The following is a 15097-nucleotide window of genomic DNA, read 5'->3' on the forward strand; positions in this document are numbered from 1 at the left end:
CTCTGTAAACCACTGTCTGATCACGTGCCTCCATGAGCCAATCAGAGTTGTTCCCTGCACCGCGCAGCTTAGTTTCTAGATGTAGACAGTCACAGAGGACAGAGTAACGTGAGGACAATTTCACAACAGCTAGCAGTCAGTCATAAGCCTATAAACTATCTTAACAAAGAAACAAAAACATGTCTAACGTAGCAGAGGGCGAGGCCGAGGGGCTTGTCCCGACAATCAGATCGTCAAGTGACACAAAACAAGAGCAGGTCACATGCAAAGAGTGCCATAAAGTTGTGTTGGCGCCACAAAGCAACACAACGAACCTCTTTAACCACTTAAAACCATAAAGTTCAATACGATGAATGTATGAGGGCCAAGAAATGTGTTGCAAAGACTAATCATCCCATGACATCAACTCAGGCATCCATCGAATGTGATCCCCTCGCGCAATTATTTTTCCAAGGTGGCACTGCCTGTGATGTACAGAAAAAGCAGAGGGGAAATAGAGTACCAGCTTGAATAAATATATATATATATATCTATTTATTTTTTTATTGATTGTATATTTTTTGTTTTCTTCACATCCATTTTGCAGGTGCAAGTTTATATTTTGCTTCCTAAAATATATTTACACAGTGGAAAATAGTGCCCTGTTGAAGTTTTGCTATATTTTCTTTATTGTTTTTATTTATCTTTATTTATTCTTTAAGGAGATGCACTGGTTTTGGTAAATAAGAGGACCTATTTTATTTTGATGCACATATTTGTACATTAGCAGGAATGTCACAATATGGATGTGAAAGCAGTTATAATTAGCCTATGTGACAATAAAATTTGTTTTGGTTAAAATCAACAAATAATTGTGATTATCATTTTGGCCATAATCGTGCAGCCCTACTGGTAGGTAATAGAAGTAGAAACCTGTGGGTTGACTATAGCATAAACTGGTAATTGGAAACCACAGGTAGTGCTGGAGGAGTCCTGGCGCTTAACGAACTGTACCCTCCCTCTACAAATACATCTATGCACATATTAAAAATACACAAGCACACTCACATCCGTCCGTATACTTGTCACACCACTCCCTGCTTCCCTCCGTTTCACCCTGCCTCTGTGACTCATTCTCTCAGCCTCCTGACTCCCTTCTCATTTCGGATCTTGCAATCACATCTGTGCATTTCTTCCTCCTGCCCTCTGCTCCTTTGTCCTTTCAAAGAGGCAGCTATGACCAACCAAGATATGAAAGGGAAAAGGTATATTTATTCTTCCCGAAAAGGAGCCTTTTTTGTCCTTGTGAAGCAGGTCTATAAATAGCATGCTGAACCCTGAGTGCGGTGCAGGCTGCATGGAAAAGAGCATGAAGCTTCAGCATTACACAACAGTAAAAAACAGGCTGCCAAAATGTATCAAAACGGACACACATGGAGAATTAATACCACTTACAGTGCAGGCCCTAGGGCGGGTCAAGATGTGGGCAGACATGGAGACTGACAGGACAAACCAATCACAGCTGCAGGGCGGAGATTTGTTGGGAGAAAGACATTGGAAGCACATTGCACAGTCTAGACTAAGCATGGGTGTGGAATCACACATGCTTATTGTGTAATTGTGTGTGGGTCTGTCAGTTGAGCATGTACGGAGGCCATTCCAATAGTGTCTGTGTGGTGTTTGTTGAATGACGTAAGCATAGAAAATGTGTGTGTGGATGACTGGATGTGCATACGTGGCCGTGAGAGTGTGTGTGTGTGTGTGTGTGTGTGTGTGTGTGTGTGTGTGTGCCTTGTTGCTGCAGACTGAATGGAGGATTACACATGCACAGGATGTAGCGCCAAAAGAGAGAGAAAATGCTCCTCTCCATTCCCAGCAGCAGAGGAGGAGCGGGCCACGTTGAGTGCACATCACACATACAGTGCACAGCACACCAGCAGTTGTGCTGTGAGTCTTACTGTATCAGAGGTCTATTCCATAAATTCAAACTCTAACCAATATGAATTGCCTAATTGCAAAACTGATATTCATGAACACATTCTAAGTTGCAAGAAACAAGAATATATATAAAATCTAATTTAAACCACTGTTTTTATGTCCAAATATAAATCAAAACATTAGGCTACTGTATCCTCTGAGGTTACAGAGTTCAGTGTTGTCCTTTACAGAAGAAAGAGAAGATGCAGTATGTCAAATAGAGAAGGTGCCACTGTGAGGGGACATCAACAGCAAAAGGACATTCAGATATATCAGTGGGGCCATCATAAATACAGATGCGTGGGAAATGAAAGTGGCACGTAACCTTATGTGACCTGGCTAGGAGAAACACTGAAATAGAAGCACATTTGTTGTATTCTCAGTGAGTAAAGGTTTTTCAAGTCACATTAGATTGAAATAAAGTATATTGACAAAAGAAAAAAACAAACATGAGAGGAACTGGTCCAATGAGAATCCAAGGAGAAATTCAAGCACCATTTCGCTTGCTCTAAGCAGTCCTTCTCCCCTTTGACTGACCTTCTATTACAACTCAAACACAACATGCAATCGTGCTACACCTCGGCTCTCACCACTCACTGTACACAGCACCTACAGTTTGCCAAGCTAGGCTAACATTAACTCCATCTACCGCTGTCATGCTCCACAGGCGCTAGGCCAATATTTACCCAGTGATAGGAACAACTTGAAGATAAGATAGATAACACTGAGGTGGCAGCACCAAGCCAGTCAATAACATACATACCTGTTTCACACATCGACCTCAAACTATGAGAAGGACGACAGACAAAAAAAAAAAAAAAAAGCTGTCTGACCCACAGTTACCTTGTGGTGAAAGCACTGGTCTTGCTGTCACATTGCCATGAGGCATGCTCGTTTTTAGTAATCATTACACCGACTGGGAGGATGAGGGAGGGAAAACAGAGGGAGCTGTCTGGAAGGGAACATGTTTAATGTTCTAACCTGTATTTTGTTAGCATGCTTGACCGATCTAACTATGAGGATGAGGTAGTTCCAAAAAAGGAAGCAACTACAGTAGTGTGGAAGTGGTTTGGTTACAAAATATCAGATGTACAACAAATAGGGTTGGGTACCGAAACGCTTTACGCTTACGCTTTTACGGTCCAACGTAAACGGTAGTAACGAGACCGAATAAGAAAGAATAAGTTGCATTGTTTTTTTTAATCAGGGCAGCAGTTTTCAGATTACATTATGTGCTTACATAATTGCAAAAGGGTTCTCGACTGTTGTAGAAAGAAGTGGATGACCTTTAATGCAATATCTACATTGCCCATTATCAGCAACCATTCATCCAATGTTCCAAAGGCACATTCTGTTTACTAATCTGATATCATTTTAAAAGGCTAACTGAGAAAACATTGGAGAACCTTTTTGCAATTATGTAAGCACATAATGTAGTCGGAAAACTGCTGCCCTGGTTAAAAAAAACAATGCAACTGATCTCAGCTGGTATTCTGTCTGTAATGGAGTGGAATGGAAATTTCTAAGTGACCCCAAACTTTTGACCAGTAGTGTATGCAAAATGTTTTAGATTTAGAAGGCGCAATCTTTCAATTACACAGGGACGCAACAGATAGGCTAGCTAAAGATTGTAGTAGTGTTCGAGGTACACGCAATATACGAGGCTATACTGTGCGTTACTGCTCAGTGTCAGATATTTCTCTGTTTAAAGTAAACGTCATAATACAATATTGTTTTATTTGATATTATGTAAATATGAATTTTTATTTTATATTGGTTTATTTATTATTACCATATGTTACTTGTATTTATATTGTTTAAAGATTTAAGTTAATATTGTGTTCAATTTGGCCCTGGAAATAAAAGGGTATTGTTTTTTGACAAAGTGTGTGCGGTTTCGTTTTTTTAAGTACCGGTTCGAGAACCGTTTAAGCACCGGAACTGTTTAAAAGAATACCAAGTAGGCACCGGTATCGGATAAAACCCAACAGATACCCAACCCTAACAACAAACTATGGTAATATGTAAGAAGTGCAAGAAAACATCAAAAGGGGGCAATACAACTAACTTATTGTACCACCTCAAAGAGAAAAACAAGGTATTTATATGTCTATGGGTAACAGTTTGCCTTCAAATAGGTATAGGTAAATAGGTATAGAAGTACGTAAGTTTCCATCCACTTGTCAATCGAATTATCTGAAGTTCGGTAAAAAAAACTCATGCGAATAAAGCTGGTGAAAGTGTGTTTCCATCCAATGGCTTTAAAGCGAATAAAAACCTGTGCGTAATGATGTCACATGCTGTTTTGTGGTCAAATTGGTATATCGAATTGATTTGAGACATTTTAAGGTGTTTCCATTCAGTTTCGCACAACATTCAAGCAAACATTTGCGAACAAAGTTCTGCTAGACAAACTGGATCGCGCCATCTACCAACAAATGATCAATATTGCACAAGTTGTAATAGTGCTTATGTGCCAGCTGATAGCGACATATCAAGCTATAATAAGGAAATTCAAAAAGTCTCTCGTCTCCTCGTTTGTCCACTTCCATCTGTCTTTGTTGACACCCGCCATGTGTGCAAACAGAGCGGAAATACTGGGCAGAAATGAACTAAAACCTCGGCGGGTTGCAACCATAAAATGACCTAAAAAACGTAATCGCAATTCATTATTTATTCATTCTGCAAATAACGTTGCCATCAGCGTTTATCGCATAAGCCGTATATCGATCAAGAAAGAATCCGATGAGACCGAACGTATTTCCTTTGAGTCGATATTCAATCAAATTTTACTGTTTCCATACGGCATTTTTCATTTGATATCACTTAATTCGGATAAAAACGTGTGGATGGAAACATAGCTACTATCATAATCTCAACTTCAAAAGGAGACTAAGTGACCAAAACACAAATGTGGCCTTGACTAAAAACTCCATTGTGTGTGCGCACTGCAGAGTATGTGCTAAGCTTATGTGTGAGTCTTCTTCTGGCAAATTGCAATACTGACAGACATCAAGCCAGCTGTTGCTAATATGATGGCATAGATTAAGTCCAGACTCTCCCTCCATCGTTCCATCACTCCCATCTGTCCTCCCTTTAGCACCCCCAACCCTGTTAACCCCCCCGTCTCCTGTGACGACAGGACTAATGGATGGCTAAATGGCCTAGATATACACCAATAGGGTGGCACCAGCATGTGCATCAACAATTAACACTGCAGCATCCAGTAGCAGACAGACCACTTTTCTTTTTTTTTTTCTTTAAATGGTATAATGGGGAGAGTGGGGATGTTCACAAGCAGATGTGCAGACATTTGGTTTTTCATTTGGATATGTGCAATGCATTTCAATCACGGCCTCTGCTGCAGGATTGCTCAGACATTGTTTCTATCCTAACAGCCTTCACCTGTGCCTTTACTATTCCAGTAAAAAAAAAAAAAAAAATCAGAAACATCATGTCATTTTTCATCTACTGAACCCATCCTGTAAACTATTGCTAAGAAACACAATCAAGAAATGAAGAAGCAAAAGATGATATTTATGTTCTTTCTAGTCATTATCATTTACAAAAATGAGAAGGAAAATTAAAATTATAGGTGCAAAAACTAAACCATACTTCAATGTTCTAAAAACATACAAAAGTAAACTAAAAATACTATGTGCACTACAAAACATAACTGAAACAACATTACTGGGAAGTTGACCCTACGTTTGCCATACTATGCACGGCTTTATAGCATCATGCAAAAACATCAGAATGCGTCTCCACATGCTGCTTGAGTGACCACTTGTGATCGGATCTCACTTCCCTTTTCTGTATGCAAATACACACAAGCATGTACATCATTTCTGTATGCATATAGGCCAGAGATGGGGACTCGAGTCTGAGACTCGGACTCGAGTCGCACTTAAGTCGCACAAACAGCTGACTTCAGACTTGACTCAGACTCGAGCATCGAGACTCGTCAACAACCTGTTTTCATGCAATTATTGCTTTTTAAATCTAGAGTCATTCATGTATTTCTATTTTCCTTTATTGGCACATATACGTTGAGGAAACATATGACGAGCTGCATGTCCCCTGCCCTTTGCCATAATGTGCAACGTAACTCATGCGCTATGCCTATGTGCGCGCTCTCACATAAATGCATTGGCGATGGCCAATTTATAGCATCATGCAAAAACATGGCTGAAAGAATTTAGAATTCAGGTCAAAACATTGACAAAGCCGCTGAGTAACTGGCATGTTCTTTCACCCGAATCTAGGTATTAAAATTGTAATAACACGGGCCTTAGGTCAGTCCTAGTAAATGCCTTAAGGCAATAGAAATATTTGAAGTGATGGTCACAGATCCATCAAGTTGCTATAGCTGCCTAAGAAATGGGAGAAGTAGCCTTAGAAAGTGACATTTTTAACATTCTAAACATCTAAAAATCTCTAACTAAATAAAAACAAATGGTAAATCAAAAGATGTAACTACTGTGTCTAAGAAGACATGAAGAAGGCAGAACTAGGTCAACTTTTACAGTTTTAAAAGGAGACTAATTTTGTGACACTCTGTGGGAGGATATGTGGTTTAGTTGTTCTATTCTGAGTCTTGCGGGGGAGGGGGGGGATGCACGTATATTTTAAGGAACGCGCATGGAGAAAATGCCTTCCAGACAGACTTCCCATTTAATCTTACTTAAAATAGGTAACTCCCTTTGTTGTGTGCGGACTGTGGTGGTCCGTTACCATGGTATAGTTTCACTACACTACCACAATCTCCACCCTGTTCTACCCAGCATGCCCTTCACAGATGCTGCAGTTATTTTAACAATTTGCATCATGTAGCTATTATATGACCGTCTTTTAACTTTCTTTGAGGTCTCACTCATCCGACTGAGCATTTAAGCTTGTATGTAGTCCAGGAAAGTTGTCAGAGGTTATCCGAGTTCTTGCCCAGATGTGACCTGAGTACTGGGGGGAAGGAGAGGGGCTAAGGATTTGTCACTTGGGAAGAGTGCCTCCACTGTTCTCTGTGTTTCAGGTTAGACTGGCAGGAGACACAACCTCCCTTCGTACACACAGCCGGCTCCTGTCAGGGAGAAGGGAAAGAGCAAGATAAACATAGCCTGAAAACGAGACCTAGGATTCCCTACAAGGGGGTGGGAAATGAGCTCAGATTCTGGTTCAGGCTGAGGGTGGAAAGTAGGGGAGAAAAGATTAACCAACATGTATCTGAAAACAGAGCCAGAGATAAGGTTACAACAAAACACAAGCACAGATCCCATTTGGTTTCTTGAATAGGATCTCATCAAGAATCTCTCTTTGTGCTCCCCTGCCTCTAATAGCCATGTGTGAACCAATCACATACCTACTTTGAGCCCTCAACTTCCTAATACAAATGATCACACTTCACAAAATGTCTGACCTAACATGCACACTGCCTGAAATCTCAAACAAGAACTGCAGTGTCTAAAATTCCCATCGCTACCATACAATACACCAGTATCTGTATCATTTTTGTGTTGTACCACGTATCTTGACACATATTTAGTCCTCTTAAAGTGATAAGAAAAAACCCTCTCAGTGAAAGGTCAAGCTTAGTCAGCCCACCATCAAGAACTTATTATTTATATTCCTGTTTTAATAAAGCAGCCATGTCCCCCTTTCTTAAAAAATCTCAAACCTCTACCATTCACCAATCCATTTCCATTTCACACACTAGAACCACATTTGACCTGGTAGATAGACCGAGCCAGCTGGCTGCCTGCACGGTTGGATCCAGGCCAGTGGCAGCTGTGTGTGAGAACCAGCAGGTCGAGCTGATGAATACAATGCTGCCAAGCATTGCCACTTAGTTTACATACAAATGCATCAACATGCAGACACACACACACACACACTGATCTAACCTGGTTTTAATATCCGTCCTGACTGATCTGATCCCAAGTGGACAGCTCTAAGTACGTTAGTTCACACCTGGCATCAGAATGCGTCTCCACATGCTGCTTGAGTGACCACTTGTGATCGGATCTCACTTCCCTTTTCTGTATGCAAATACACACAAGCATGTACATCATTTCTGTATGCATATAGGCCAGAGATGGGGACTCGAGTCTGAGACTCGGACTCGAGTCGCACAAACAGCTGACTTCAGACTTGACTTGCGACTCGACCCAAAAGACTTCAGACTTGACTCAGACTCGAGCATCGAGACTCGTCAACAACCTGTTTTCATACAATTATTGCTTTTTAAATCTAGAGTCATTCATGTATTTCTATTTTCCTTTATTGGCACATATACGTTGAGGAAACATATGACGAGCTGCATGTCCCCTGCCCTTTGCCATAATGTGCAACGTAACTCATGCGCTATGCCTATGTGCGCGCTCTCACATAAATGCATTGGCGATGGCGACACCAAGTCCGGAGTTGTGCCTTTTGTCATTAGTTTTGCTTTCAATAACTTCGTAAACAGTGGCAGTAAGCGAACAGCTACATGCAAGGTGTGTGGCACGCTCAATAGTGTTTTAAGCCTCCAACGTCGCCTTCCAGGCAGCTAACCCTTACCTTAACCCTAAACATAACCATTGCCGTGCTGCCTGGAAGGCGACGTTGGAGGCTTAAAACACCAAACACCGTGTGGCAACAAGATAAATGATGCCGGATCAACAACGTCGAACTTCATCAGGCATCTCAAAACGCACCCAGATAGGTCAGTCACTTGCTAATGTGAAAGAGATGTTAAATTTAGCATATATCGTCACAGATAACAAGCTAACCATCGCAAAGTGTTGTGCTAATGCTGGGAACAGGCAAATTGTATCTTTATAGTTGTATCCATATGATGTGACCGACTTTGGTTAATATTTCACCAGGTTGTTGTTAAATAGCAATACGCAAAGTATCAGTTCTCACATGTTTGCACCATGGTTGGTGTATAAACTTTCAATACAGGTGTTTCCCTCAAATTTTGAACACTGAAAAATGTAATGCATGATGAGGTTGGGCTTTACAGCCAGTTAGTGACACAGACAAACATGTATTCTTTGTGCAGATACCAAAATGTTGAAAAATACAGTTATGAAATTGAAACAGAGTTCTTAATTTGTGTTTCTTCAGATTACATTGCAGTAGACCCCATAAAGTTATCCTACAACTGATTTTAATACTGTACTGTATGGATGGTAGCTACAGGACATACTTTGAATTTGTAAGATTTAACAATATTGTGTTAGGGACAGATCAGATGGCCACAGACTTGAGACTTGACTTGGACTTCAGTTTTTATTCTCACATAACTAAATCATACATTAGAAACCTGCGATGACTAATGAAAAAGCACTTCCTACAATCTTTGTCTGTGTGCAAAAAGGATGGAACTTTTTCCTACGCAAACGGAATCGCAGAATTTGATGATAAAGAATGGACTCGTACAGAACATTGTCCCAGTAACATAACAGGTCATTCAGGTTGCCAATTTAAGATGTACAATGTGATATATGTAATTTAAGGGAGAAGTGTGCTTTCCTCCATGATGCCATTCCATGAGCACCATTGTCACCCTATGTTTTTTCTCATGATGCTGAGACATAAATCTCAACCTCAGTGACTTTGAGAATATTTAGACCTAAGATCTAGGTCCTTAACCTTCACCTTCTTTTTTTTTACCATCTTGCTTCATCTGAAGTACTCTGAAGGAACATGTGAATGAGGGATGGTTCACATCAGCTTGTGAAGAATGGCTGTCAGTAACCAATATTTTCCAAGTGTTTTGTACAGAATAAGGGACAACTCACCACTACCTACAATTTTAAGTAATTAATGGGAAAATCTCCCTTGTATTAGAACCACTTCTTATTTGGAATTTTATTATTGAGATTATTTAATAAGTATGCCAATTCGGAAAACAATTATTTAAGTGTTATTAGTTTACATTTATTTGAGTGCATTTGTCTTTGTATTTGTTTTTCTTAGCACTGTATACACTTTTATTATTTATTTATTTATTTTATTATTATTAATATTATGTTTTGGGCATTTTTAGGTCTTTATTCGACAGGACAGCTGAAGACATGAAAGGGGAGAGAGAGGGGGGATGACATGCAGCAAAGGGCCGCAGGTCGGAGTCAAACCCGGGACAGCTGCGTCGAGGAGTAAACCTCTATATATGGGCGCCCGCTCTACCAACTGAGCAATCCGGGCGCCCCACTGTATACACTTTTACTCAAAAGTATTACACACACAGTCTGTGGGACTGGCTCAACCATTTAAATGCTCTTCCTATCACTACTGAGATAGAACAGAAAAGAAGTGGATAGTGAAGACAAAACCAGAGATGGGACATGACTAACTAAAGAAAGTAGGCTGGTAACATCAAAGCTGTTGATCTGAATGTCCTGCCTGTGGGTGAGGTTCAATTTATTTTCTAACTAGGTGCCCTTCAGCAAGGCACTTAATACCAAACTGCAACAAGGAAGAGTAGGGGTTAACCGCAATTTACTTGGTATTTACAGGGCCTCCCTCAGTTTCCGTGGCATAGCAGGATGTTGCGGAGAAAGAAGAGGCGGCATGAGAAAACCTTTCGTGGTTACATAAAGGTGAAAACAGAATATATGTCATGTGTAACACATGATTCTGCTCAGATGACAAAAGAGCAGTTTATTTATGAAAATACCCATCTAAGAGTTTGACAGTATCAACAACAAATTTCACATGTAGCTTCCCTCCAGCTCTAAATGCTCCTGTATTTCCACTCCCATAGCGGAAAAGGTCAACGCACAAAAACGCAATGCATCAGCCATTTTTACTTATCATGTTGCACCTTGAATTATATATAAAGGCTATGCAAATTAGAGTATCTCTTGTGCTCTACTTTAAGTCACTGCAGCGATTTAAAAGGCCCTGTTACATTATGATAAGACATTTTTTATAGAGCTGAAGACCTCTGCGGCAGAAAAAGGAAATGATAAGATGTGGAGGTTGCGTAGAAAAAGAAATAGATACAGAAAAAAGGAGCAGAAAATGAGCCGGTGTGTGATTAAGCCAGCACAGGCTGTGGGCTGGGCAATGTGTGGTACTCAGGGGAGTGAGTGTGGTGAGAGTATGCCTGTCTGCTGGAGACACAGGAGGAGTGAGGGCCTGGGAGGAAGATAGCTGCCAGCTTAGACCTGGAGGCTGCCTATCCTGACTGGACAGAAGGAGGGTCATTAAGCAAGGGATAATCAATGACAAGGTGTGGGATAAATAACTTGAATTAATTATGCATAAGCAAAGAGCAGCGCAGTGGGAGGCAGAGGATAGGAGCCCATTACAGACTCGTCAGACTGTAATATACCATTTTAATCTCACCAGCTGCCAAAGATGAATAAATTATGGCTTATACATTTTCTGAAATAAAATTGTATTTGGGCATTTTAACTGGCAACTTTGAGCTAGATTGTTTTGAGTTATGCAATGGTATCTCTTGCCAACACAAACCTGCTGCTGCTACCGTCCCATCAACTCAAGAGCAAAAATACTATGGCTATAAAATGTAAAACTGCTTTGCCAGCTAAACTGTGGTGCAAAACCTATGAGAAGTATCAAGCTGCCTATACTGCAGCTGAAGCACTTTATGAATGAAAAAAATGGAGAAAAAGGCAGAGAGTGTAGGGAAAATAAGCACTACTGCTCCTGGGAAGTTTTGAAATGAGTCAGAGTCTGAGCTGTCAGTCACACACCTACAGATGATGTCTGTATTTTCAAAGCATTGCAAAACATTTTAGCAGTCACGTTAGTGTAATTAATCAATACAACGCACGACTTGGACTAAACTAAAAACAACTTTAAACATACTATCAGAACACTTTAAATACACATCCCTCTGTCCTGCACATTAAAGCTACCAGCCATTCTAAAAAATAAATAAGTCACTCTTGAAATGGCCCTATTTGGTAGAAAATGTGTGATTATGGTAAGATTATGATTTGTTTTTAAGCACTACCATACTATTATACGTTATCCTTTTCACAATGTCCATGTTTGTTTATCATCTTCCAGGTTTCATCTTCCAACTAAAGAGCATAATGTGTTTCCCAACTATCAGACACCAGAGCCTCTAGCAGAGACATCTTACATCATAAAACTGATACTAGGTGAGATCCTCCTCCAGCCTCTGATCTCAGCACGAGGCGCGTGTATAACTATCCTTCCCAGCGAGGAACGGTGAGAGACGGAACAAGCCAACTTCACATCACCTCTCACCAAACCCCAAGCCCCTCTTATCTGGGGAAAAAAAACTTTTACCAAAGAAAAGAAAAGTTGGCTGACTGTCCGTATTGGACTGCTGGGTGCCCTCACAACCGAGATGAATGAATACTGCCACACCAAGACCTGCTCATGATTTGTAAAAAAAAAAAAAAAAAAAACATCAACCAGTAAATGGAAGTAATTGGGTCAATCTGCTTAGAGTGCAAGTTCTGCCCTTTGTTGAAGTAGTCACTTGATAGTTGTGTCACAAGCCAGCACAGGAGCTAAATTAATGTAATGTATTGAGGATAGACTTTTTCAATAGGTCTGATGACTGAACAGCCATTGTGCTCCACTTACACTCCTATCTAGATTAAAATAAATAAATAAATAAATAAATAAAACTCATATTACAGCGTCATCCAAAAAAAAAAAAAATGCAACCAGTGCTGTTCTGACATCAATAATAAAAATGCACATACCTCTGGAACCGTTTTATGGAGTTATAGTTATAAGTTGTGGTGCCCATCACTCCCTTAAAGCTGCAGTAGGTATTTTGCAAATAAACGGCAGAATTTGAAGTAGAGTGAGACCTCCTGCTGCAGCTCTCTCCCTCTCGCCTCTCTGTCCAGCCCCTCCCATCAGACGAGCAGGGGCATCATGCACCGGCTGCTTCATACAGTAGCATTTCCGAGTATTAATCATTCATATCATCCCGGTGGCATATGCCGTTATATAGTGACAATTCTATGAGAATGACCATCCTGTTTTCTTTGTATAGCCCTTTGAAATAAACAGTACTGTGATTCAAGGCTTGAGTTAGCTACGTAAAACGTCAACTTGAACTAGCCGCAGCCGTGAGCTAGGCTTAGCAGACTAAGCCTAGCTGCCTAGCTAAGCCTAGCAGCCCTACCAAACTACTGGCTGGTAGGGTTAGGCAGTATATCAACTTTTAAAATTATATCAATATATTTTTAAACAAGATATGGGATGAGAAATTTCCATATACATCGATATAGTTTGATGTTGCGTTACATGATCTACTTCTCCTGTAAAGCCGTGCCAGTTCATCTCTCTGACACACTCCGCGTAACCCCACTCCCACTCTCCCGCTGCTTCTGCCCGGCTCACTCACTCAAAACAGGGTCCAACAATGAGGATTGCCCAATGCCCCGGCCGAAGCCCGTAATAAGTTACAGCGGACCAGAAAATACAATTAGCCAGGTGCCAGTGCTCGAAGATGTGAAAGAGCGAGCGACGCGTGTCTGCTCTACTCTCTAAGGCTTCCCTTTGTTCTCTCAGACAGCGCGAAGACAGACACAGGCAGGCTTGTTTACTTCATAGACGAAATGGCGCTCAATCATAAAACAGCATACAAGTTAAAATGCAAGATATAACTCATTGTGTCTTGGAGAGAAACATAAAGGTTGAGAATGACGACTCTTGTTATAGGAGTAAATGGCTCCTTTGGGGATTAGCTTAGCGTGTAGCCTACTGTGTGCAAGACAGAGCCAGTGAGAGACGGTGGATGCGCCAAGAGCAGACAGCTGTTGGCGATCGGAGCAGACGAGGAATTAACAGTGAAGTTGTCAAGTTGTACAACTTCTGTACAACTGTAACTAATGCACAGAATGAGTTTCAGATCCAACACAAAAGGTGGATAACGCCACTCTCCAACCACCAGGGGCACAATAAATAAACATAATACTCCATCTGGCTCCCTCAGTGTTGATCTCATTAAATTACACTTTGCTTTGCTGCTCAAAAGAGACTGCTGGGTCTAAGATAACATTAAGTACCAATAAATAGGCCTATGGTAATTTAGGGAATAACCCACACAGTTTATCTCATTGTCCCATCCTATTCCTCTCATTGTCATCTCAGCATTAGAACCTTAGGAAAGACTAAATATGGAATAGAGAGCAGTTCTGCTATTAAAAACAACTTCCATATTTATCGTGTTATTCCTGTAAGTCAAAGTCCAGGTTAATCTGTCTTCTAAATTCAATTAACAGTGAGTAAAGGCTATGACGTCTCCTTAGTTATTATAATAATGAAGTTTAAAGTTCAGTTGTTGGAGACATTGAATAACTTGTGTAAACCAAATTGAGATCATCGTACTATTATTAAATGAAGCTGATGTGGTAAATTGGAAATGTAAAGAAACATTATGACATCATCCAACTGTTACACAACAGTACATGATTTTCTGAAATTATTTGTCCAGTAGACGGACACTACATTGTGTGCACTGTACTAAGCCTTACAATGGAACGCAGAACAGATAAGGAACTATTTGACCAGTTAGTCACAGAGCGATAAACTATAAAAGTATTTATAACCATAATCTCAACATTGTAGTAAATCAAAGTTTGAATGTGTGTGGCTTTTGAGGCAGACAAAAAGTGAGAAAAAAAAAAAGAAAAAGAGTAGGCCCTGGGTGTGGGCTGCTGGGTTCAGGTTGAGACATTTTGCCGGGTTAATGTGTAATTTGCAGTTAAATCTCAAACGTTTCCAATGCTGCGAACACATGCCAAGATTAACAGCTTGGGCAAGGCTGAATCCAAACGCTTCCTGACTGATATGCAAGTGGTGTTTTTTTCACGGCTACCACAGTACAGTCTGTGACCATCTCAGGGCTGTACGTAATAGGAAAGCAGACACAGTTTCAGGATATCAAAACCAGAGCATGCAAGTTAATAAGGGACAGTAAAAATGTATTTCACACTTATTATTATGGTTAAACTTTGTAATGGATCCTCGGTCCACATGTATTCATAACCGCCAGTGTTGATCTGGACGGACCACGGATCACCGTTACACCACTACAAGTTAACTGTGTCACTTCTATGAGTGTGAGTCAACCACACCAAAAGGAAAAAAAAAAAAACATTTACAGTAAGAAGGGTAAATTCATTTGATTAAA

The 15097-nt window shown here is 40.4% G+C and overlaps 1 protein-coding gene across 3 annotated transcripts in view; it reads right to left on the reverse strand.

Annotated features, from left to right (window-relative positions):
* osbpl5 (oxysterol binding protein-like 5) overlaps window positions 1-15097 on the reverse strand; it is a 59080-nt gene that overhangs the window by 26431 nt on the left and 17552 nt on the right. The gene's annotated exons all lie outside the window — the stretch shown is intronic.

The sequence above is a fragment of the Sander vitreus genome, chromosome 8 (assembly GCF_031162955.1).
Source record: "Sander vitreus isolate 19-12246 chromosome 8, sanVit1, whole genome shotgun sequence".
NCBI classification, from domain to species: domain Eukaryota; kingdom Metazoa; phylum Chordata; class Actinopteri; order Perciformes; family Percidae; genus Sander; species Sander vitreus.